General features: G+C 53.5%; 1 protein-coding gene across 5 annotated transcripts in view; it reads left to right on the top strand.

Moving 5' to 3' along the window:
* MSRA (methionine sulfoxide reductase A) overlaps positions 1 to 25,155 on the top strand; it is a 108,499-nt gene that overhangs the window by 23,540 nt on the left and 59,804 nt on the right. The window contains exon 1 of one of the 5 annotated variants that reach the window (XM_076072308.1): positions 518 to 671. The exons of 2 other annotated variants lie outside the window; for them this stretch is intronic. The gene's annotated coding sequence lies outside the window, so the exon portion shown is untranslated. Of the gene's footprint in view, positions 1 to 517; positions 854 to 1,096; positions 1,419 to 25,155 lie in introns of those variants that run through there. 2 more of the 5 variants (XM_076072303.1, XM_076072310.1) reach the window with 2 other exon arrangements.

Below are 25,155 nucleotides of genomic sequence, written 5' to 3'. Positions count from 1 at the left end.
ACGACTGCTGGCCGTGAGGCCCCTCGATGGGCCTGCTTTGTTTATAGAGAGCGCGGTTTGTGTCGAGCAAAGAGGGGCGTGGTGGCGCAACGTGGAGCTCGGTGGCTCTGAGCCAGCGTTTTTAACCGCCGGTTTCTTTTCCCGTGCGCTCTCTCGCCGTCGCACGTCAAACAAAGCGCAGGTGAGGCTCTTGCCACTGTAGCCGCGTGTGCGAGAATCCTCTTCCCCCCGGCGGCTGCCAAGTGCCCAGCGGTGGCAGCGATGGGCGCGAGCCCCGCGCGTGCTTTCTCTCGTGTAATCGGCATCCGATGCGGCGGCGGCGGCGGTGCAAGCTCATGAAATAAAGATGAGGGGCTGAGTCAGCTCGGTGCTTCTACAGACGTGCACGCTCGGCTGTCTCGCTCGCTCTCGCGCTTGCACGCACGCGCATACACACGCACGCACGCACGTGCTCCTCCCTGTGTACCTCTCTCCCTCACTCTCGCTTTCTCCCTTGCTCCCTCCCTCGCCACCCTCCCGCTTGTCCTCCTTCCCACAATGCTCCTGGGCTGTCTGCAGTCTCGCGGCAAATATCTGGCCGGCCGTGGCTGCTCTCAAAGTCTGGGGGAGGAAGTTGCAGCTTGGGGATTAGAGGAGGGGGGGGGGTCCCTGCGCCCGCCTGGCGCGTCCAGGTGAGGCCTCCTCTCGCCAGACGGAGCTCCCTCGCGCCCCGCCACCTGCGCTTGCCCGGCCGCTTGGCAGCGCCAACCCTCGGCAGAAGCCGGACGACGCTCGTTGTCGTTAATTGCCAAGAAGTGGCTCGAGCTGCCAAGTGTGCCGCCCGGCCGTGGAGTTCGCGACGGCGCGCGCCGAGGTAACCGGAGAGCGGCGGCGGCGGCGGCGGCGGCGGGGGGGGGGGGGGGGCGCCTTCTCACCTACGTCGTGCCGACCGCGGCGCGCGGCGCTCGCGGCCGCGATGCCACCCTCGCCCGAACCGCGGTTTCGCGCCCGCCCGTGCCCCCTTCTCCCGAGGTGCCTCCGCGAAACACGCCGCGGCTGCGAGGAGAGCGCGAGGAGTCGCCCCGGCGCCGTGGGTGGCGGCCGCTGCAGCCTGCCGGGACTTGGCAAAGGGACTGGCAAGGGGCTGGCAACGGTTGGCATTCCTGGCGGCGGACGCGCGTGCCTGCGTTGCCCCCGCCGGGTGGGAAATGGCTGCAGTGATGGACGGCTGCCAAGTGCGTGCGTGGGAACGGTGCCATCCTCTCGCCGCCGCCGCCGCTCTCACTCCGCCGCCCGATGGCTGGCACGAGACGAGCCCCGGCGCAGCCCGGCGGGCGAGGGAGCACGGGGCGCGCAATCAGAGGAGCCTTTTAAGCGCAATCCAATATGGAGCGGGAGACGCGGCGAGGATAGCGAGCGCCGGCATCTTTGTTTTTGAGGTGCGGACGATTTTGTCCTTTTTGTTGTTGTTAAAGCGTTGGTAACTCGCCGTTGGTTTTCACTTTGTTCTGCGTTGTCGGTGCGAGCGCGCGGCGTTGTTTCCTGTCGCCGCGGCCGTCGCTCGTGAAGCGGCCGCGCTCGGAACCGCAGCCGGTGGCGCCCAACGCGGTTGCTTGCGCCGGTTGCGAACGCGGCCCGCGCCCGTCAAGCGACGCAAGGTGAACGCGGACGGCGAAATGCTAAAAGCAAACTCGAAAAGCGCTGGCGGAGGCGGTGGCGGCAGTGGCGGTGGCGGCGGCGGTGGCGGCAGTGGCGGTGGCGGCGGCGGCGGCGGCGGCGGCGGCGGCGGTGGCGGTGGCAGCGGCGGCGCTTCTCCGTCTACGGGATACTGCGCTGCCACCGCCGCCACCGCCGCCGCTTACTTGCATTGTTTATTTTTTTCTCTGCGAGGCAACAAAACGGTAGTAGTCTGGGGGGGGGGGGGGGGGGAAGGGGATAATTTGGCAAGACAGTGCGGGCAGCAGGCAGGCAGCCAGCCCCTGTGAGAGCTTGCGGGCAGCGCCCGACAGCTGCGGCGCTCGGGGGCCGAGGCAGCGCGGCGCTCGGAGCGAGCGGCGAGGAGGAGAAGCGCCGTCGCCCTCGCCGCAAAGTTTCTGCCGCACCTTCGTCCACGGCCGCTGTTGGCGCCGCCGCCGCCGTTGGAAGAGCGTCGACGGCGCTCGCCGGTTGCGGTGGGATGGAGGCCCGGGCTGCGGGCGTGCGCCGCGGACAGCCGGGAAAGCGTCCCTTCGCCGCCGCCCGGCGAGAGATCGCGGTTTGTTCGGCGCCGCCGAGCGCCGGCGGCCCACGATCGCGGCGTCCTCCGTGGCGCCGTTTGCACGACCGCCCGCCGACCGGGGAGAGAGAAAGTCTGTGCCGATCCGGGGCGGTGTTGCCCTGGCACCGGCTCTTGGCACGGGCTCCGCGCTCTCCCTTCCCGTCCCCGGGGTCGTGGGAACGGCAAGACGGCGCGTTCGCCCGCCTCTCCTAGGTGTGCACGGGCACCTGTCCCCGCGTCTGCGTAGCGGCGGGGACCGGAGCGGCACAAGATGTGGTTCGCGGTGCCGATGGTGCCCGCGCCACCGCGGCTTTGTTGCCCGCGTGCAGGCGGCGTGCCAGTGCGGTGAAGGGGTGGCCGGCATTGTGGTGGTGGTCTCACGGTGGGGTGTGGGTCACGGCGTGGATTCTAGCGAGGGTGTGGTCTCTCGAGTGAAGGTCTAGGTTGTGGTGCGGTTTATGTCGTGAAAATTTTGGGTTGTGACGTCCATCATGAATGGTGTGTACGTTGTGAGCCGTTGGGTGTTCTCCAGGCGAGGGTGTGAATTTTGTGGGTTGGTGTCTCAACAAACGATCATAAGAGGTCGGGGTTGTGATTTCGATTCATTGATCGATAATTTTTCGCCCAATTTTTACTGTGGTCTTTGTTCCGTCTCAAATGTACACTTCCGCTCGCTCGGTTACCTTAAATGCTACGGCAGAATATAATTTGCATATCATTAGCACACATTTGTTAATGATCAATTCCAAAATAACAAATTTACGCGCCCGTCACAAGCGTGGAAATCGGTTGTGATCATCGATTGTCGCACGCGTAGCCTCGCGTGAATATTCATTTCCTTATCGGGGCAGCGTTCGCCCACAGCGGCGTTGTGTTTTTTGACGATGAGTGGTCATGTGGTCCCGTCGCGGACATGTGCTCGTTGCCGTGATCTGCCATTGGTCGGCTCGTCACGGCCCGCGCCGCCGTTGTGATTGGGCGGACGGGGGGGCCCCCCCGCGTGTTCCGCCGGAGAGAGAGGCGCGGCGCTAGCGCGGAGACGCCAACGCAGACTTCAAACGGCGACTCCGGCCGCGGCGGCGTCGATTAGGGGTCGTGGGGAGGTGCGTCGGCCTGGGAGCGGCGACGAAACCACCGTAATTACTCCGGTGGACGCATGCCTAATGAGCGCCCTGCCAATGTGCGGCCGTCTTACCGAGTGAAGAGGCCCGTGCCTGAGAGGGAGGTCGGCGCGGTGCCGCGCGTCGCACGCTTTCTGCCCCCACCCCCCTCCTGCAAATATTATTCCCATCGCGCCATCGGCCTTGGCCGAGATCATCAGGCGCCACACACCACCACCGTGGCGCCGTTTGAGAAATCGCCGGCCGCCACTCGCCCGCGGTGCTCCGGTGGCCCGAGCGACGCGGCCGCCCTTGTGCTGCGCTCTGCCCGCTCGCCTACTCTCCCGCTCGCCTACTCTCCCGCTCGCCTACTCTCCCGCTCGCCTACTCTCCCGCTCGCCTACTCTCCCGCTCGCCTACTCTCCCGCTCGCCTACTCTCCCGCTCGCCTACTCTCCCGCTCGCCTACTCTCCCGCTCGCCTACTCTCCCGCTCGCCTACTCTCCCGCTCGCCTACTATCCCGCTCGCCTACTCTCCCGCTCGCCTACTCTCCCGACCGCCTACTCTCCCGCTCGCCTACTCTCCCGCTCGCCTACTCTCCCGCTCGCCTACTCTCCCGCTCGCCTACTCTCCCGCTCGCCTACTCTCCCGCTCGCCTACTCTCCCGCTCGCCTACTATCCCGCTCGCCTACTCTCCCGCTCGCCTACTCTCCCGACCGCCTACTCTCCCGCTCGCCTACTCTCCCGCTCGCCTACTCTCCCGCTCGCCTACTCTCCCGCTCGCCTACTCTCCCGCTCGCCCGCCCAGCCCGCTGGCTGGACAGAGAAGCGGGGGCACTCTGACAGGGGCCTGCGCTGTGTTGCAGGAGGGCCCCGCTGAAGGTGATTTTGTCGAACCACATCTGAGGTCCCCTTTAAGTGACCTCTTGTGCACATGGAGGGTACCGCGCTCTCTCCCATTTAAGCGAAAACCCCAAATATAATACGATTATATATCTGGGTGACCCGGCTAAGACTGTCAACCTGCCGCGCTTGAGAACCCGGTTTAATCGCGGTTGGGCGGCTCAAGCCCAGATTCGAGGAGCATCCTCCTCTCAGCCCCCGCCCGCGCTCACAGCCCCCAACCGTCCGGGGGGCATGGCGTCTTTGCGAGCAGCCGCGGTGTCCGCAGTGTTCGTAGCCGGATTGTCGGAACGTGACTTCCATGTGAAAGCCTGCGGGGCCGCCCCTCGTGCAGCGGGGGAAGCAGATTTGTTGCGCCGGGGGTAATCGTCGTGCCGCTCGTTAACATCGGAGGCTCAATGCAGACACGCGCGCGTGTGATGGCGCGCGAGGGGCGTTGTGCATGCGTGCGTGCGTGCGTGTGTGTGTGTGTGCGTATGTGCGTGTGTGAGTGTGCGTGCCATCACGTGGGCTCAGAAATCGGGTCACGTACGCAGCTTCGGCAAACACGCACGCGCACGCGTGTCAGCGCCGATTTCTTTTGTCTGCTGCCCGTGCCGCTGCCGTGCGCCCTGTTGGGGAGTGGCGCGTTCCACTGACACGTGATTAATGCGTTACGAGGAATCGTTTGCCCTAATCGGATTGCCCACGGCGGGTACCGGTGATCGCCGCTATCACGCCGTTCCCCCAATGTAATCCGGTTAGCGTGGCTCGAGCTCACAACGGTCGACTACCTCAATTCGGCGTGCAACGTTTGCGTAGGTCCGTCAATGAAATCGATTTCCTACACTCGAGATGCGTGTGATGAATCGTGTGCGCGAGAAGCAATGATCTACAACTTGTTGTTTACGAATGGCGGTCGTTTGCCGGCGTCGCCATGGGACAGGGATGCCACCGATGTTAGCCGTGGCCGGGAACCAAACTCGGGCCGCCGGGTTTGTGGCGCTGCGCGCTAACGGCTGGGCCGCCGCTCCACTGATATGTAAGCAGTAAAATTCGTGAAGTAATTCGAGTGTAAAGAGAATAATCATGGAATCAGACTACACTTCTTCGTGATTCTCTAGTTTTAAAATGTCTACCATTGGATGAAGGTCTCCCCAAGCCATCATAAATCTCCTGTAGCCTGGCAACCTGACAACTCGGCAAATAGCTCCTGCACGCACTCGAGCAGATCTCGTGGCTCCGTCTCCACCGGGGACGCCCTCCCGGACACGTTCCCTTCCTTCGGTCGCCGCCCTGTCCTTGGTCTCGACCGCCCGGCCGCTTCGTGGCCAGTCCCGAACCCCCCCTCGCCACAGTCGATGTCTCCAGCTTTTAGTACGCACAGCAGATGCTGTTGCTGCCAGCATGTCGCTTCCCACTCTTCGACAAAGAGCCTCTCTCTCTCTCTCTCTTCCGACCGTTCCTTTCCTCTGATCCACGCGCTAGCGATCTACTTGCCGTGCCGCTGTTTAGAAGGGCGGTACCTCATGGCCTCCGGGGCCGGTACTTTGGGCCATGAGATTACGGTTGTAATCTTCCACCGTGCCAGGATAAAAAAAATCATCGGCGGTCTTTATCGTTTTTGTCAGCCATGATCTATCCACTACTGGATGCACGTCTCCCCAAACCGTCAAACCGTCGACATTCTGTACAACTTGAGGAATATAGCGTGGTCGTTAGACACGGGGGCGGGGGGGGATAGAGAGCGGTGCCGCTGAGAGTGGCGCACCATGCTATGAACCCGGTGATCTACTTTATTTTTACCCAGCCACAGCTAACATCAGTAGCGCAGCGGTGGTGAGATGTTAACTACCTCGCCTGGTATACAGGCGGTCATGGGTTCGATACCAACCCTGACAATATCTGCTTTATATTTGGAGTTTGTGTGTTCTTCCCATGGTCACGTGAATTTTTTTTCCAGCTCCTCCGGTTTTTCCCTCCACATTTACCATCAACGTCACGCATTTAGAGTATTTTGCTGCTATACATTTCCACATGATGATAAGCCGCTTCGTTGAGCTATCATCTGTAATAGCCAGGCCGCTTCTGAAAAAGAGCTATACAGCTCAGTGGGCCTTACCTGGTAAAATAAAAAAAATAGTTTAGTGTCGAGTGATATCTAAACCACTCCTGGCATCCGCCGCACCCACCTCTGAAGTATGGTCAAATGACTACCAGGCCTAATACGGGCGTGGGTAGGCCTTCATCAAAGGAGTGGATTGAGAAAGAGCTGTACAACTATTTGTGTCATTGTTCCACCTCAAGAGAGTGGGGACCAAAGTGGTTTTTTTTGAGACTGTGAAACGGATCCCGAGGGTTTGTCGCGATTTAACTTCTTTGAGCAACTCCACGACCCGCCACAGTTTGAGGTCACGATTCAGGTCAAGTGCCGATTCTTCTCGCCCGATATCAACCGTACGAGCCATCAGCGTTTGAGTTGTTTCCCAGTTTTCCCTCTGTCTCGATTTGACAGATTCATTCCCACCGTTGGCATAGAGTTAACATCAGCAAACAATTTACATATAAATTGCGTGAACTGTACACACTTTATTCTCACGCGCACGAGTCCAACGCTTACATTGTGTGAGCTAAACGAATCTACGTTCATTGATTCGGCGTCAAATATTCACGCACACGGCACGTCACGTTCAGTATACCTTCTCGCTATAGCCGGGGCTACTGGTCACGTGCAGCATACTCCGGTCTACTAGGGATTCATTGATATTCATCGATATTAATACCGAGTCGCATACTCTAGCGGATAACGTAAATGTCTAATAAGCAGCGTAAGCAGCAGCAATAGCAACATCAGCAGCAGCAGCAGCAGACTAAGCGCTGCGGGAGGGCGTTGAAAGAGATAATGCACACCCCGAGTGAGGCTACAATAGAGGGGGGGGGCCCCTCCTTTGCCTTGTTGCTCGCTGAGATGATAAGAGTTAATTTATTGGTGGCTTTCCGTGCGAGTTCATTCTGTTTTGTTGCGGGCGGTGAGAAATGAAATTAGCAAAAAAAAAAGGGGGGATACATGAATGCCTTCCTTTGTGACCCAGTTAGTGTGCCGGGCGTATAACTGCCGCCGTCTGCCTTAATTAACGCATTGCTGCCGGCAGATGAGAAAGTAATTTATGAAGTGATGCACAAAGGTCATACTTCAGCTAAATTAGACGTGGCTTACCGTGCGGAGGCTAATGAGTTAGCATCGGCGGCGAGTCTCGAGTCTGCCGCTGAATTCTGTGTTTTTCGCTTGCTGTGACCTGCGTCTGCATCATCGTTGTGCAGAAGTTGAATTTGTAATGTGAAAAGTTTTATCAACAGAATTTATCTCCCACAATCCGGGGAGTCGGCGAATGTTTAACGCGCTAAGCCGACGATGGGCAGGAGAGAGGATTATGGCTGCGCCGAGCCGGCGATGATGATCCGCGCGCGGGGTCTTAATTCGCAAGCGCGCGTCGTGAGCAGAGACGGGGCGATTCCTGCCAGCCGTTCCCCCAACCGAGCAGCACAAAGGAGGGGAGCGGGAGGAGGCGCCCCGCACACGCCCCACACTCGCTCGCTCGCTCCGCGCTCGCCCGCCCGGCTCACGCGGTGCTTCACCGCGGATCGTCGCGTGAAGTGGTGGAACATTTTTTAAGTTTCTTATATATTTGAGCGGATTGTGCTTTTGTCTGTGTGCGTGCGTGCAAGCGAGAGGGCGGGCGGGCGGGCGAGCGGGCTTCTGCGTCTGTTCCGCTCCACTTCCTCCGTGAATATCTTTGCATATTAAGGAGCGGAATAATTTGGGGATATTAATCGTCTCCCAAAGCCATATGGAATGGAGGTGTAATATAGCAAGGGCTCGCAATCTGTGTGAGCACCGCCGGCCTCCCTGGGGGGCCTTGGCGGGCCGTGGGGTAGGGGCGGCAGCACCATCCCATTGGCTGCCTCCGCGTTGGCAGGGAAGACTTTAGGCGCCTCGCTGCATTCTGGGAAAGCGGGGTGGTGCATTGGATGGCGCGTGCTCGCATGCAGCACTAATGAACACATTTGACCGTTTTATGTTGCGGAGTCTTTGCGCTTGCGCGTGTGCGCGTGTGTGCACGCGTGTGTACGTGCGTGGATATCTTTATTTAACCAGGTATGGGCCCTGTGAGATGATGCGTGTGCGCGTTCCAGGGCGTTGTGGGGAGGAACGCTTGCAGCCGGAATGGCGGAGCGCGCAAATTTGTAAATAAAATCAGCCCGACACAAAGATGAAGAGGGCAAAATATTCAACGACTTCATGTGAAAGCACACACACACACACACATTTATACACGGTTCTATTCTTTTTCATTTCAACAATGATAAAAACACATTCACGCCTCTTTGACAATGCCTCGGTTTGAAAAAAAGCAAAATTTGACCTCAGTGGGGGTGTTTTTCGACCTACATTTAAGAATGTTTGTATCAATTTTGTAATGGTTCGCAGACGCAATTTCGGACGCGTTTCAGCGATTGCAGAAGCGTTTGTGTCACGAAATCGGGACAAGATGCGATGAAATCTGCGCGTCCCAGACTGTGCCATAATCATCGTGCTTGAGCCGCCTCACGTCAGAGCGATTACGGTCAAGGTCGGTTCCCCGTGGTTCCACGGAGAAATCCGAACCTCTTGAGTTGACGCAGCTGTGGTGGAACCGGTCCCTTTATTTGACCGATGGTGATGATGAAAGTAAGAAAAAAATTCAAATCCACAAATCAAGGGAGTGCGTCGGTCCGAGGTGTGCGAGCAGAAATCAAACACCCTCACCTCCTTTGTCACTGCCCTTACAACAGGAACATATACAGACTGATGTTTCAGACAATAGCCATGATAATAGATGGGCCATTGTCTGAAAACGTGATGTATTTTTATTGGCAATGAAAGTAAATTACGTGCTAACCATTTCAAATAAGTGGCTTCAAAGTACTTTTATTAAGTTATATTTTAATCTACATCATGGGACCTCCTTTGGCAGTACCAAAATATGAAAATAGGTTTTCCCCTTTTATATTTATCAGAGTACGTTTTTGTTGTTGTTGCATTTTGACCACAAGTATTGTGGTTAATGCAGTGACATGAATCCTTGTTAAAGGTTTCAGTTTGGTGTTTTAACATCTTAACACCTTTCGTGACTGCAGGGATTCATCTTCTCGGTTCTTTCCGTAAAGGCACGTAGAAGGGAAACAATAAAATAATACAAATTAAACATTGGAGCGCTGTCTTTCTGACAGCTCTGTTTCTTCACCTGAGGACGGCTGCTTGTGTTGTGGCCGAAACGTCGGGAGAATTTTATTTTATTATGTTTTATTATTTTATTATTTCCCTTCTACGTGACTTTACCGAAAGAACCGATAAAATCTTAACACAGCTGTTTTGTTGCCAGAACAAAGGGGAAAACCTCTCCTCTCATATTTTAACAGTCGTTCTGCACTGTTCTTCGCCAAGGTCACCGAATTACTCTGCCTCCCAGGTGCTGCCCCCCCTTTAAAGCGAGACATTTGGTTTCAACGGGCCGCTCACCCGGTCCGCGTAAACTTGTCGAACGAGTGAAACTTCTCGTGTCGTGGCACTTGTGGCGAGAGCGGGCGAGTGACATAACGCGGCCTGAGAAGCCCTGGCACCCTTGCGTGCGAGCGTCGAGCCCAGCGCGCGAGGTCAGTGGCAGGCTCTCTTTCTCGACGAGGTCTTCGCGCGACCCCTTGCGCCCGCGCGCCGCCCGGCCGCCATCTTCTCCTCTGCCGCCGCCCCCCCCCCTTGCTCGCCGCGATTCCTCAACGATTGACCGCAAGGCTCAATTTCGGCCAGGTCGGTGACCCGGAAAATGATTCACGCGCCCGACACGCGACGTCCAGTATACCTTTCGCCGTGACTACGGCTGCGACCGCCACCTTCCCCAGTCGACCGACGAACCCTGACAATGTTCGGTGAGGGCCGAGAGGCCCTGGCCGCCCGTGTCCGGTAGCGGCTGTCGAGAGGCGCTCCCGGGTAATCTCCGACGCGGGAGCGCGCGGCGCGGCGCCACGCGGACGACGAAGCGACGCGCACGGTCGGGGATGTCGCAAACGGCGCGATCGCCGTAAACGTCACGGCCGTGTTTACGCCGACGCTGTCCGGTTCCTTTGCGAATACGGAGTCAGAAGGTGACCCCCCCCACCACGACCACCGTGCGTTGTGTGCTGTGATGTGGCGAAAGCGCCCGTATGCAAAGGGCGCACGCTCCGGGTCTAGGTCGTGAGTGATAAAAAGGCTTCTCGGCGGCGCTAACAATAAAGAGCGCGCCAAGCGTGAAAGATTACCGGACGGTTTTGGCGCGAAGGTTTCGACGGAAACTGTTCAAATTAATAAACTGTCGCCGCGAGGTTTGGTCGTGATTTATATTTTAAGAAATTAATAATTTTTTACATGAGCGCTCTCGCCAAGTCGCCAGCGCTAATGCGGTTTATTTTGAGCGCAGAAAAGCGTCAAACTGCATGCCTTCGAGATATTTTATTTTTTGGAAACCATAACAGATCAAAGTAGTTTGTAAATACTGGGGTACGTGTGAATTGGGTTATAGGATTCGTACGTTATGTTTAAAAAAAATATTTCTACACAAATGTCTTGCACAGTAGCAGTGCATCTAAGTGAGAACCATTCGCAAAACCACTTAGATGTATGAGCAGTCGATGTCTAAACACGGTTTTCCTGAAAGAATTGTACCGTATTTACGGTATACTCAAATAGTAGCAAGTTAAAATAGTGAAAAAACTGAATTGCCCGATGAATTTGAGTTTTAAATGGTAACGCGGCCTCGGGATACATTGTGGGACACATGACTTGTCACTCACGAAGGTAGAATCTGAATTGCCTTGGCAAAGTAACAATCAGAATAATTAAAATGAGGAGACCAAAATACTCTCCGCTCGCTTGATAATGACACGTGTACATCTCGATACAGAGATGTAGTGATTTACTAAAAAATGACCTCAAGCCTACTACCGTGAGCACAATGGTGGATTGCAAAACAAAGTCGCTGGAAGCGAAGATTTAAAATGGGTCACACGCATATAAAAAAAAATATCCCCCGTATAGCCTTGATAGATTGTTGGAGCAAGTGCTGTTAGCGATCGCCTATGAAGGCCGGCACGGCACACGAGGGGGTGGGTGGCCAGCACCACGCTCGGCCGCCTTTGTCTCCCCAGTGTTTACACACCGCACCAGGTATTCATTTGAGTCTGAGTCGACCTAGGGGAGGCCCAGGACCGGTTTAGATAATCGTCACCGGTGTTGGCCGTAAGCGGGAATCGAATTTGGGCGCTCGGGTTCGTAGCGCAGCGCACTGACCGCGACACTACCGCTCCACACTGCACACATATACACGCACACACTGCACACATATACACGCACACACGCAACGTGGTGTGTTAGTGTGTGAACCGCGTACCAACGAACGCACACCACACACACCACACACATGGTGTGTGGTGTGTGTGTTGTACGTACGGCAGGTTTCGGCTTCAGCCTCACGCTCCGGGGAGGGAGGCTGATTCCTTGATTCACCGATAACAGAAATAAACTCAACACGCTCGTCAGTAACGCTGCGTGGCCTTCAAAAAAATCCTCCAAGTAGCTGACGTTTCAGGCAGTTGCCCTCCTGCACGGCGCAGAAAGAGAGAGAGGCCGCAGAGGCGGAGTGGGACCCGAGCACGGCACCTTGTACACCGTGGGGCCGGATGAGAATTTGCCGGTGGTGGCGGTGGTGGTGATGATGGGGACCGTGTGTGTGGCTGTTTAGCGCGAATTTTGGGCTGAGCCTGCGCCTTGGGTGAAAACAGTCGATGCCTGCGCAGTCATTTTTGGGGACCCCACGTTTCAAATATGTTGTTGTTTTTGGATGTTTTTTTTGCAGTTGTCGGTATAGATTTGACTATATTAGTGCCAAAAGTAAAATTTCTAACCGTTCTAGAACATTATTGAAATATATCTACTATATATCGGTCACCAAGTCACAACCGGTCTCTATGAAATGTGTTTTTTTTAACACTGGGAATGTGTATACGTGCATGCAAATACATTACATGTATTATTTTCTGTGAATGCTTGTATGTGTGTATTATATAAGCATATTTGAATGCAAAATTGTACATTTCCGTGTTAACGTATATATCTGTAAAATTGTGCGATTGTGCGTAATATTCAGTGAATCAAATTTGTGTTTGTGTGTGAGAGCATTTATATACGTGTGTTGGTGTGACTCTGTACAACGCATTTACAAAATGATGTGTGCATTCTTATATAGAAGTCAAATTCCATATTACATGAATCTCTGTTTGTGTGTGGGTATATACGTATAAAACTGAGCGTGTGTGTATTTATATACATTAAATTGCGTGTGTGTATAATATACGTTACATTGTGTGTGTGTGTATTATATACGTTACATTGTGTGTGTGTATAATATACGTTACATTGTGTGTGCGTGCGTACGTGCGTACAAGACGTGGAGGAGCAGTGCCGCTGAATAATGCATTTGGGCTGAGGACGGCCTGGCAGACCGGGGTGAGGGGTCAAAGTGCTCCGTGATCGTGTGCAACGTGTGTGTGTGTGTGTGTTACGCATTTTTATTCAGCCTCGAATGAGTACCCGGTGCGGTGTGAAAACATCAGCACTGGGGAGACAGAGGCGGCCGGGTGTGGTGCTGGCCACCCACTCCCGTCGTGTGCCGTGCCGGCCTTCATCTGTCCCCGCTGACAGCACTTGCCCCAATACTCTCGTGACAGCTATTCGGGGGATCTTTGTCTTTGACATCGTCTGTGTGTCTGTGTGTGCGTGCGTCCGCACGTTGCGTCCTCGCCCGCTCGTCTTTTCTTCCCTCGCGCCGTGCGCCTCTGCGGCCGCGCCGGCCCCAATCTCCGCGGGCGGCGGGGCGCGTGGGCGACGCTGATAAGCTCGGCCACATGGCAGCGCCGCCGCCGCCGCCGCCGCCGCCGTCTCCGCATTTCCACGTTCTTTTTTTTTTATTATTTGCGTCATTGTGTGGTTTGTGTTGTTGCAGTCAAATAAGCTGATTTGCTTTCATTTGTCGTTAATTCCTCGTGCGGTTTGTTGGGTGTAACAAAAAAAAAACGCGCACATTTTTGTTTGATGCTCGCTGATAGTTTTGGCATATTTTTTTTTACAAGTAAGTAAAGCTCGTGATATTATTCTTAAGTCTGCGCCGCTTGTCCTAAAACATCCCCGTGGTTCCCAAGGGGACCTCGCGTAGCGTCCCTCTCGTTGCTCAGCACCGCTTTCAACCAGGGCTCAGTGTTTCCCTTCATTCTCATTTTCGCTTTAAGCAAACAGGAAGCGAGAGCTGTGGCGCCGTGGTTGTCGCACTGCGCCACGAATCCCGCCCACCTGACTTTGATTCCCGGCCACGGCTAACGCCAGTGGCGAGTGATATTTTTATCGCCTTTCCCAACGCGCGCTGACCGGCCTGACTGGCCCCGGTGTCGCGAGGCCTTCATCCAGCAGTTGATTGATAAAGGACTCTAAATTATAAAAAATGTTTGTATCCAGGAGGAAAATCTCGGCAAGTTGCGAGACTTTTCCGTCCGGAGAGGGCCTTGCATTGAAATGTTTGGCAAATCCCATTGACGAGCGTTTGGATTGTAACCCTGGTTGGCGCTAATCGCCATGTGGTTATTTCTCCTTGCCGTTACGTTTGTAAAATGACACGTGCTCGGGAGCATTGCCTTCACCCCTGTGCGCGGTGGGACGGGCTCTCGATCCACCTATTGAGGCACCGCGGTGTTTATGGCCTCCAGGAGTGGACGCGGTTACCCGCTCGCAGTTTCTCCGCGGCCCATCCGTCCGTCCCTCTAAACTCCCAATAATCCTGTCATCCCGCGCTCCACTCGGCCACGACGGCGAGATTGTCTCTCCCGTCGCGACCGAAAGAATTCCCGATTTTTTTCCTTCCACCCCCCCCCCCCCCCCCCCCCCAATCTGTCCCTTTTTACGTTCGCGGGGAAAATTGCGCCCGTGTCAGGAGAAGAGCGTCGATCTTTGCGTGTGTTTTGGTCAAGTGCGGCCTTGTGTTTTGGTCGAGTGCGGCCTTGTGTTTAGGTCGAGTGCGCTTTAGCGAGCATCGTCCCCTTCAATTTTTCGTCACCGCTGTGCTTCCCTTCCTGCAATATACAATAACACAACACAATTAAGCACGTTGTTTGGCGATGCTGCGTTGGCAGTGGACGACGACGACAACAACAAAAACCCCAACGCATTCGTCAGTAACACCGGCGTGGCCTTGAAAGGACAATAGATAACGGGCGACGTGAACGACCAATGGCCGTTATTCGTCGCGCATGAAGAAGGGACGTTGCCCGGAACGTCGTTTGTCGTGCACTTTTCTCTGGTGCGCGCAGGACGGTGTTTACGCAGTCGCACGCGCGGGAGCGATGGCGCTTGGAGCGTCGCGTGCCGTGTCAAGGGCACGCAACGTCGCAGCGGGAAAACTGGCTCGTTGGTTTGGTTGTGAAATCGATAGTGTTTGAATGAAAAGGAAACCCTGTTGGTGCACACAAAGAGGTGATGCGGGCTTGCTACTGAATTTTATACAGTACTTGTATACAAGATGACCATCCGTGTTTTTTTTCATGCCGTCATTTATGTCTTGAGTTAAAATGCAAAAAATGCATGAGGAGCGATAGTTGTGGAAGGGATGTCGCATCGATGAATGGAGAATTGTTGATTGGTCTGCTGGCGATGCGTGTTGGTCGTACGTCATGGTAACCTCAACCTAGAGGCGCTCACTTTCACAGCAACGTAGGAATAATGGCATCTTGAGTTCGGGGTGCCGTGGTGGCGAGATGTTAACTGCACCGCGTGGTGTACAGGAGGGCGGCGTGGGTTCGATCCCACTGTGTATTTGGAGTTTGTGGTGTCTCTCACCCCGTGGTCGTGTGGATTTTTCTCGGGGTCCTCCAGTTTTTCCCTCCACATTTAGAATCAACATCACGCGTTTAGAGTATTTGGCTGCTAGAAATGTCCACGTGACAAGCCACTTTGTTGAGCTAGCATTTGTGGCCAGGTCGCTTCAGAAAAACAGCTATACGGCTCAGCGGGCCTCACCCGGTAAAAAAAAAAACAGATTGTGGCACTGAATCTGGACGGTTTTGTCGAATCCACGCTCCCTGTGCTACACTGCTCGCTCCCCGTGCGCCGTTGATTGATATTGCGCACTGTGATTTCGTGGAAATATAAAACCACGCCGTGTGTGTGTGTGTTGGTGCCTCTGTCGGTCAGATCCTCGACACGTTTGAACGCCGGCGTGCAGGCAACATCCGTTTTTTACGTTGCGCAAAAGTAAAACCTTCAACTAGTGGCCACCCCCGGGCGTGAGCGTGAATAGACGAGAATTCGCCCGTTATTCACTATTGTGACGGTAACGGCCGATCACGTTGTGCCTGGTACGTTCACTCAATTGTCAGCGCCGCCGCGTTTCCCTTCCCGAATCGCAATTTGTCAAATTATCCGCGTTGGCAGCGGGTGCGCTGAAAATAAATAAGGAAAACAACCCGGCGCGTTCCGTGTCAATGACACTGTGGCTTTGAAAGGATGACTGTACACACTCGGCAACGGCTCGGGCAGCGCACGTGAAGAAGAGCCATTGGCCACAATGTCGCCGGTGATTTGCGTTTCCTTTCAAGGCCACTCAGCATTATCGACGCACGTGTTGATTTCTGTTTTACTTGCACAATGCAATTGGTATTGTTATCGCACCTTGTAATATAGCCGCATCTCAGGACAATTAAATAAAATGCGTAAATAAATACTGAAACATCATACTTACAGTACAATAAAAAAAAATCTGTGCCTCGAGTTTCCTGGCTGGCTGCTGGCTGCTGGCTGGGCTCCTCTCCACCCCAACAGTAACTTTCTTGTTATTGGCTGCTGTGAGCCGTTGGCACCGAAGCTAGCTGGGTACCTGGCTAAACGGGAGGCTGAGTCGATCTAGGGAAGGCCTTGGACCGGTTCAGATAATCGTCACTGATGTTGGCCGTGAGCGGGAATCGATCCCGGGTGGCCAGGTTCATAGCGCAGCGTAGCGCTAACCGCTACACTACCGCTCCCCATCACGGTACACACACATGCACGCATACACAAGCACGCTGCGCACACACACACACACGTGCGCACACACACACACACGTGCGCGTACACACACATACATACACACGTACACACGTACATACACGCGCATTCCTGTTGACACTTATGCGCTGCGATGTGTAATCGTGGCAGATTAACCACTGCCGGGATCACGACGTTATATTTAATCCCAATCTTTCCGGATGTTTTCATCATAACTTGTCCCCATTCCAATCCTCACCCGATCTTTAAAACAAAAATAATTGATGTCAGAAATCTGATGCTCGTTAATTTTGGGTCTAATAAAGGGCCAAAACGCAGATTATTTATTGCAGGAGGGCGTGCGTGCGATACGGACACCCAGTCCGTAAACGAATGACAGCTTAAGCGCTAATGAAAAGGGAATATTTTTTGTCCTGGAGAGAAAAGAGATGCTGATTTTTTTTCGGCCGTGGATATAAAATCCGCGTGTTTTTTTTTTACTTACCCGAAAGCGATATTTATCGCCTCGCGTCGCTGCACCACGGCGATTTTATGCGGGGCATAGATTTAGAGATCTGCTTGATTTGTGGCCGGCTGAGACACCCCCCCGGTGCCTCCTCTTGCGACGGGCACTTTGGGGTTAAACGCCGGTGAGCGAGTTATATCGCTGGGCTAGGACATTGCGGAGAGGACGGTCGTGAACAGGAGAGTACAACGCGTTGGAGGCGATTTTATTCACTAAAGCTAACGTAACAAAAAAAATTCACGATATTTTTGGTTACAATTACAAATTTCCGCGAAATATTTTTTTTTTAACCCGGCTATTCCCTTGTCGTCTCTTTCCCTGCCTGCATTGAGCAGCTTGGTGAAGCATGGTAAACGACAAACCGCAAGACCAACAGGGCACCTGGCTGCCCTCCACGCAGCAGTTCGGCGGATTGACAAATGCCTGCAAATGATGATGATTATTATTATTGTTATGGAAATATTCGGAGCAGATATGAACGTAACAATAAAAATATCAGATTGTGCATTCACTGTCGCCGGCTCGGGAGTCCTGCGTCCGCGGTGCCGTGATTACGTTTAAATGCCGAGTCTTGTCACGAGCTCCGGAATAGCGTCAACGCCTCGGTGACGATCGAGGCGAGCACTGGCAGATTTTGCGATTTGCGTCTTTGCAAAAGCGTCTCCGTGCTCGCCGGTCTGTGTCGTCGCTCGTCCTCACGGCACCGTGGCGCAATGATGACTCCGCACCACTGCCTCGGAGCGAGCGAGCGAGCGAGCGGAGTCGCGGGGGTCCGCAGAGAAAGCTGCGCACCGTGCGTAGAGAGACGCCGAGGTGCCGTCGTGATGATGCGGAGACAGAGATGGAGACTGAGACACCGAGAGAGAGAGAGAGAGCTTGATTTGAGACAGAAATGCAGTGACATGGAAGCCATGGAGACGCATTTCTCACAGATATGGAGTAACAGGACACGGGGACACAGGACACGGGGACACGGAGACACAGACAGAGAGACACAGACAGAGATACACAGAGAGACACAGAGAGACAGACAGAGACACAGAGAGACACAGACAGAGAGACACAGACAGAGAGACAGAGAGACACAGACAGAGAGACAGACAGAGAGACACAGACAGAGAGACAGACAGAGAGACACAGACAGGGAGACACAGACAGAGATACACAGAGAGACACAGACAGAGAGACAGACAGAGAGACACAGACAGAGAGACACAGACAGAGAGACACATAGAGACACAGAGAGACACAGACAGAGAGACACAGGACACGGAGACACGGAGACACAGGACACGGAGACACAGGGAGACACAGGACACAGACACAGGACAGGGAGACACAGGACACAGAGAGACACAGGACACAGAGAGACACAGGAGACGGAGACACAGGACACAGACACAGGACACAGACACAGGACACAGAGAGACACAGGAGACGGAGACACAGGACACAGACACAGGACACAGAGAGACACAGGAGACGGAGACACGTTAAATTACTACATGATGTGTGACTTATGCCAACGCGTGAGGAAAACAAAGATCCGAAATCGTCCGTACATAAAATGAAACCAACAATCGCGTAAATCAGAATCGGTTAAATCGGAAGTTGAGCGGCTGAGTGAATCCGTGGCGGTGTGAGGGGAGGGAACGGCTCGGATCACTGTGGCCCTGCAACACAGCAGGCGCGCGCACGTGTTCACGTGAACACGTGTTCACGTGAACACGTGTTGACGTTTGTGTTCACGTGTTGATGTGTTAACGTGTTGACGTTTGTGTTCACGTGTTGACGTTTGTGTTCACGTGTTAACGTGTTGACACGTGAACACGTGTTCACGTGTTGATGTGTTCACGTGTTGACGTTTGTGTGCACGTGTTCACGTGTTGACGTTTATGTTCACGTCTTGACGTTTGTGTTCACGTGTTGATGTGTTGACGTTTGTGTTCACGTGTTCACGTGTTGACGTTTGTGTTCACGTGTTGACGTTTGTGTTCACGTGTTGATGTATTGACGTTTGTGTTCACGTGTTCACGTGTTGACGTTTGTGTTCACGTGTTGATGTGTTCACGTGTTCACGTCAACACGTGTTGACGTTTGTGTTTACGTGTGTGTGTGCATGTCTTGTGTTTTATACGCGTGTTGATGTTTGTGCATGCGTAGGCCTGTGTTTATGTTTGTCTGTGTGGTTCATATGCACGCGTGTTTACGTGCACGTGTTTGTGTTGACTTGTCATCGTGTGTTTTGAATGCGTCCCGTATCTTTGAAGCTAAGCAGGTTTGAGCCTGGATAGCACTGGAATGGGCGAACCACCCTGCACAACAGGTGTTATAGGCTCCGTTGTCGTAAAGTCCATTGCTGTACTGTACCCTACTATGCTCCCCACTTTAACCAACTGGCACTGGTCAAACGCCCTCCATCAGCAGCAGATTTAAACACGGGCCGTGCGTGCAGTCCTTCATTTATCACTGGGGGGGGAGTCGCTGGCAGAATGGAGTCGGTGGCACGTGACTGGTAGGCACAGACCCATGGCGAGAGACGGACACTCGATGTGGTGTGCCGATCCAGCTGAACGTCGTTCTTGTGTACGCGCGCGCACACACACACACACGTGACAACGTGCACACACACACACACGTGACAACGTGCACACACACACACGTGACAACGTGCACACACACACGTGACAACGTGCACACACACGTGCAGACGTGCAGACACGTGACAACGTGCACACACACGTGCACACACACGTGCACACACACGTGCACACACACGTGCACACACACGTGCACACACACGTGCACACACACGTGCACACACACGTGCACACACACGTGTAGACACACACGTGTAGACACACACGTGTAGACACACACGTGTAGACACACACACACACGTGTAGACACACACACACACGTGTAGACACACACACACACGTGTAGACACACACACACACGTGTAGACACACACACACACGTGTAGACACACACACACGTGTAGACACACACACACGTGTAGACACACACACACGTGTAGACACACACACACGTGTAGACACACACACACGTGTAGACACACACACACGTGTAGACACACACACACGTACACAACAACAACAACCGCCATTCGCCACTAAGTGGCGGTGACGTCACCACGACGCTTGTGCCAGGCTATGTGCACCCTGAGGCCACGTGAAGTGTCGAACGCCCGCTGGCAGGAGGTCACGGGGCAGACCCAGGTGCCACGGGTCGACTGACTGAGATGACTGGCTGATGCACCACCTGTGCCCCCTACTGTGCCAACCTGCTGTGCTTTAGCCACCCGGCGCTCCGCTCGCTGTTGTGAGCGTCGCTCCTCCGCCCTCCGTTGTTGTTGGAGGGCGACTGCCTCCAACTGCCCAGTAGCATCCTTCACGAGCCTCCTCCACAGAGGCCGATCTTGACACCGCTGGTACCAGTCATCGGCAAGTCCACTCAGCTCCACGTCCTCCTGTACCACATCACTCCATCTCTTCTCTAGCCCGTGCCGCGCCCGCTTAGCCCCCTCAATCCGGCCAAACAAAAGCTGTTTCGGCATGCGGTGGCTGGGCATGCGGGCTACATGACCCAGCCATCGCAGCCTTGCCTGCCGGAGGAGCTCACCGATGGGACCCTGCCCAGATCTTTCAAGGATTTGTGAGCACACACACACACGTGTACACACACACACACGTGTAGACACACACACACGTGTAGACACACACACACGTGTAGACACACACACACGTACACACACGTGTAGACACACACACACACACGTCCTACACGTGTGTGTGTGTGTGTGCGCATCGTGACCACTGCGGCACTCCGCCGCTCGCCTGTGCCTGGGGCAAGCGGGGCGGGCGATGTGGGAGGGGCGGGGGGGACTGGCTCCTGGCTCCTGGCTGTGATGGGGGGAAGGGGGTGGGGGAGATGGAGGGGGAGGGATGGAGGCAGTGAGAGATGGAGGGAGTGAGAGATGGAGGGAGGCAGTGAGAGATGGAGGGAGGGCTGATTGTGAGCAGAGCATCGGGACGCGGTGGGAAGGAGGAGGAGGAGGTGGGGGGGTGTAGCAGGGACATGCGGCTCCAGCCCATCTGGACTGTCCCACTAATCTACGGCAAGCTCACGAGCGCAGATTAACCCAGTCAGCACCCCACGCAAGCCTCCGCGTCCTCCGCTCGGCTGTTGCGGGGAGTTTACGGAGCGCCGCGTGCGACTCTCACGGGCAGCCGTCCCTGGCGCTCCAGCACTCTCACGTGCTCTCACGCAATCTACCACCACTCTCATTCACTCTCATTCACTCTCATTCACTCTCATTCACTGTCACGCAATCTACCACCACTCTCATTCACTCTCACGTGCTCTCACGCAATCTACCACCACTCTCATTCACTCTCATTCACTCTCATTCACTCTCATTCACTGTCACGCAATCTACCACCACTCTCATTCACTCTCACGTGCTCTCACGCAATCTACCACCACTCTCATTCACTCTCATTTACTCTCATTCACTGCCATTCACTCTCATTCACTCTCCTGCAATCTACCACCACTCTCATTCACTCTCATTCACTCTCCTTCACTCTCATTCACTCTCATTCACTCTCACGCAATCTACCACCCCTCTCATTCACTCTCATTCACTCTCCTGCAATCTCCCGCCACTCTCATTCACTCTCATTCACTGTCACGCAATCTACCACCACTCTCATTCACTCTCATTCACTGTCACGCAATCTACCACCACTCTCATTCATTCTCATTCACTCTCCTTCACTCTCATTCACTCTCATTCACTCTCCTGCAATCTACCACCACTCTCATTCACTCTCATTCACTCTCACGCAATCTACCACCACTCTCATTCACTCTCATTCACTGTCACGCAATCTACCACCACTCTCATTCACTCTCATTCACTCTCACGCAATCTACCACCCCTCTCATTCACTCTCATTCACTCTCCTGCAATCTACCACCACTCTCATTCACTCTCATTCACTCTCACGCAATCTACCACCACTCTCATTCACTCTCATTCACTGTCACGCAATCTACCACCACTCTCATTCACTCTCATTCACTCTCACGCAATCTACCACCCCTCTCATTCACTCTCATTCACTCTCCTGCAATCTACCACCACTCTCATTCACTCTCATTCACTCTCACGCAATCTACCACCACTCTCATTCACTCTCATTCACTCTCACGCAATCTACCACCACTCTCATTCACTCTCATTCACTGTCACGCAATCTACCACCACTCTCATTCACTCTCATTCACTCTCACGCAATCTACCACCACTCTCATTCACTCTCATTCACTCTCCTTCACTCTCATTCACTCTCCTGCAATCTACCACCACTCTCATTCACTCTCACGCAATCTACCACCACTCTCATTCACTCTCATTCACTGTCACGCAATCTACCACCACTCTCATTCACTCTCATTCACTGTCACGCAATCTACCACCACTCTCATTCACTCTCATTCACTCTCACGCAATCTACCACCCCTCTCATTCACTCTCATTCACTCTCCTGCAATCTACCGCCACTCTCATTCACTCTCATTCACTCTCACGCAATCTACCACCACTCTCATTCACTCTCATTCACTCTCACGCAATCTACCACCCCTCTCATTCACTCTCATTCACTCTCCTGCAATCTACCACCACTCTCATTCACTCTCATTCACTCTCATTCACTCTCACGCAATCTACCACCCCTCTCATTCACTCTCATTCACTCTCCTGCAATCTACCACCACTCTCATTCACTCTCATTCACTCTCACGCAATCTACCACCACTCTCATTCACTTTCATTCACTCTCATTCACTCTACCACCCATCTCATTCACTCTCATTCACTCTCACGCAATCTACCATCCCTCTCATTCACTCTCATTCACTCTCATTCACTCTCCTTCACTCTCATGCAATCTACCACTCCTCTCATTCACTCTCATTCACTCTCACACAATCTACCACCACTCTCATTCACTCCTTCACTCTCACGCAATCTACCACCACTCTCATTCACTCTCATTCACTCTCACGCAATCTACCACCCCTTTCATTCACTCTCATTCACTCTCACGCAATCTACCACCCCTCTCATTCACTCTCATTCACTCTCATTCACTCTCACGCAATCTACCACCCCTTTCATTCACTCTCATTCACTCTCACGCAATCTACCACCGTTCTCATTCACTCTCACGCAATCTACCACCCCTATCATTCACTTTCATTCACTCTCACGCAATCTACCACCACTCTCATTCACTCTCTTTCACTCTCCTGCAATCTACCACCCCTCTCATTCACTCTCATTCACTCTCATTCACTCTCACGCAATCTACCACCACTCTCATTCACTCTCTTTCACTCTCACATAATCTACCACCCCTCTCATTCACTCTCATTCACTCACACGCAATCTACCACCCCTCTCATTCACTATCATTCACTCTCACGCAATCTACCACCACTCTCATTCACTCTCATTCACTCTCACGCAATCTACCACCACTCTCATTCACTCTCATTCACTGTCACGCAATCTACCACCCCTTTCATTCACTCTCATTCACTCTCACGCAATCTACCACCCCTTTCATTCACTCATTCACTCTCACGCAATCTACCACCCCTCATTCACTCTCACGCAATCTACCACCCCTGTCATTCACTCTCTTTCACTCTCATTCACTCTCACGCAATCTACCACCACTCTCATTCACTCTCATTCACTGTCACGCAATCTACCACTCCTTTCATTCACTCTCATTCACTCTCACGCAATCTACCACCATTCTCATTCACTCTCATTCACTCTCACGCAATCTACCACCCCTATCATTCACTCTCATTCACTCTCACGCAATCTACCACCCCTATCATTCACTCTCACGCATTCTACCATCACTCTCATTCACTCTCCTGCAATCTTCCACCACTCTCATTCACTCTCACGCAATCTACCACCCCTCTCATTCACTCTCATTCACTCTCATTCACTCTCACGCAATCTACCACCCCCCTCTCATTCACTCTCATTCACTCTCAGGCAATATACCACCACTCTCATTCACTCTCACGCAATCTATCACCCCTCTCATTCACTCTCATTCACTCTCACGCAGTCTACCACCCCTCATTCACTCTCATTCACTCTCACGCAATCTACCACCCCTCTCATTCACTCTCACGCAATCTACCACCCCCCTCTCATTCACTCATTCACTCTCAGGCAATCTACCACCACTCTCATTCACTCTCACGCAATCTACCACCACTCTCATTCACTCTCATTCACTGTCACGCAATCTACCACCACTCTCATTCACTCTCATTCACTGTCACGCAATCTACCACCACTCTCATTCACTCTCATTCACTCTCACGCAATCTACCACCCCTCTCATTCACTCTCATTCACTCTCCTGCAATCTACCACCACTCTCATTCACTCTCATTCACTCTCACGCAATCTACCACCACTCTCATTCACTTTCATTCACTCTCATTCACTCTACCACCCCTCTCATTCACTCTCATTCACTTTCATTCACTCTGATGCAATCTACCACCCCTCTCATTCACTATCATTCACTCTCATTCACTCATGCAATCTACCACCCCTCTCATTCACTCTCATTCACTCTCACGCAATCTACCATCCCTCTCATTCACTCTCATTCACTCTCCTTCACTCTCCTTCACTCTCATGCAATCTACCACCCCTCTCATTCACTCTCATTCACTCTCACGCAATCTACCACCACGCTCATTCACTCTCACGCAATCTACCACCACTCTCATTCACTCTCCTTCACTCTCACGCAATCTACCACCACTCTCATTCACTCTCATTCACTCTCACGCAATCTACCACCCCTTTCATTCACTCTCATTCACTCTCACGCAATCTACCACCCCTCTCATTCACTCTCATTCACTCTCATTCACTCTCACGCAATCTACCACCCCTTTCATTCACTCTCATTCACTCTCACGCAATATACCACCGTTCTCATTCACTCTCACGCAATCTACCACCCCTATCATTCACTTTCATTCACTCTCACGCAATCTACCACCACTCTCATTCACTCTCTTTCACTCTCCTGCAATCTACCACCCCTCTCATTCACTCTCATTCACTCTCATTCACTCTCACGCAATCTACCACCACTCTCATTCACTCTCTTTCACTCTCACATAATCTACC

This window comes from Petromyzon marinus, chromosome 3 (assembly GCF_048934315.1).
Source record: "Petromyzon marinus isolate PM22_M1 ecotype Great Lakes invasive population chromosome 3, UKy_Petmar_22M1.pri1.0, whole genome shotgun sequence".
NCBI lineage: Eukaryota > Metazoa > Chordata > Hyperoartia > Petromyzontiformes > Petromyzontidae > Petromyzon > Petromyzon marinus.
The sequence above is the reverse complement of the archived record's forward strand: the minus strand, read 5'-3'. Positions and strand labels throughout refer to the sequence as shown.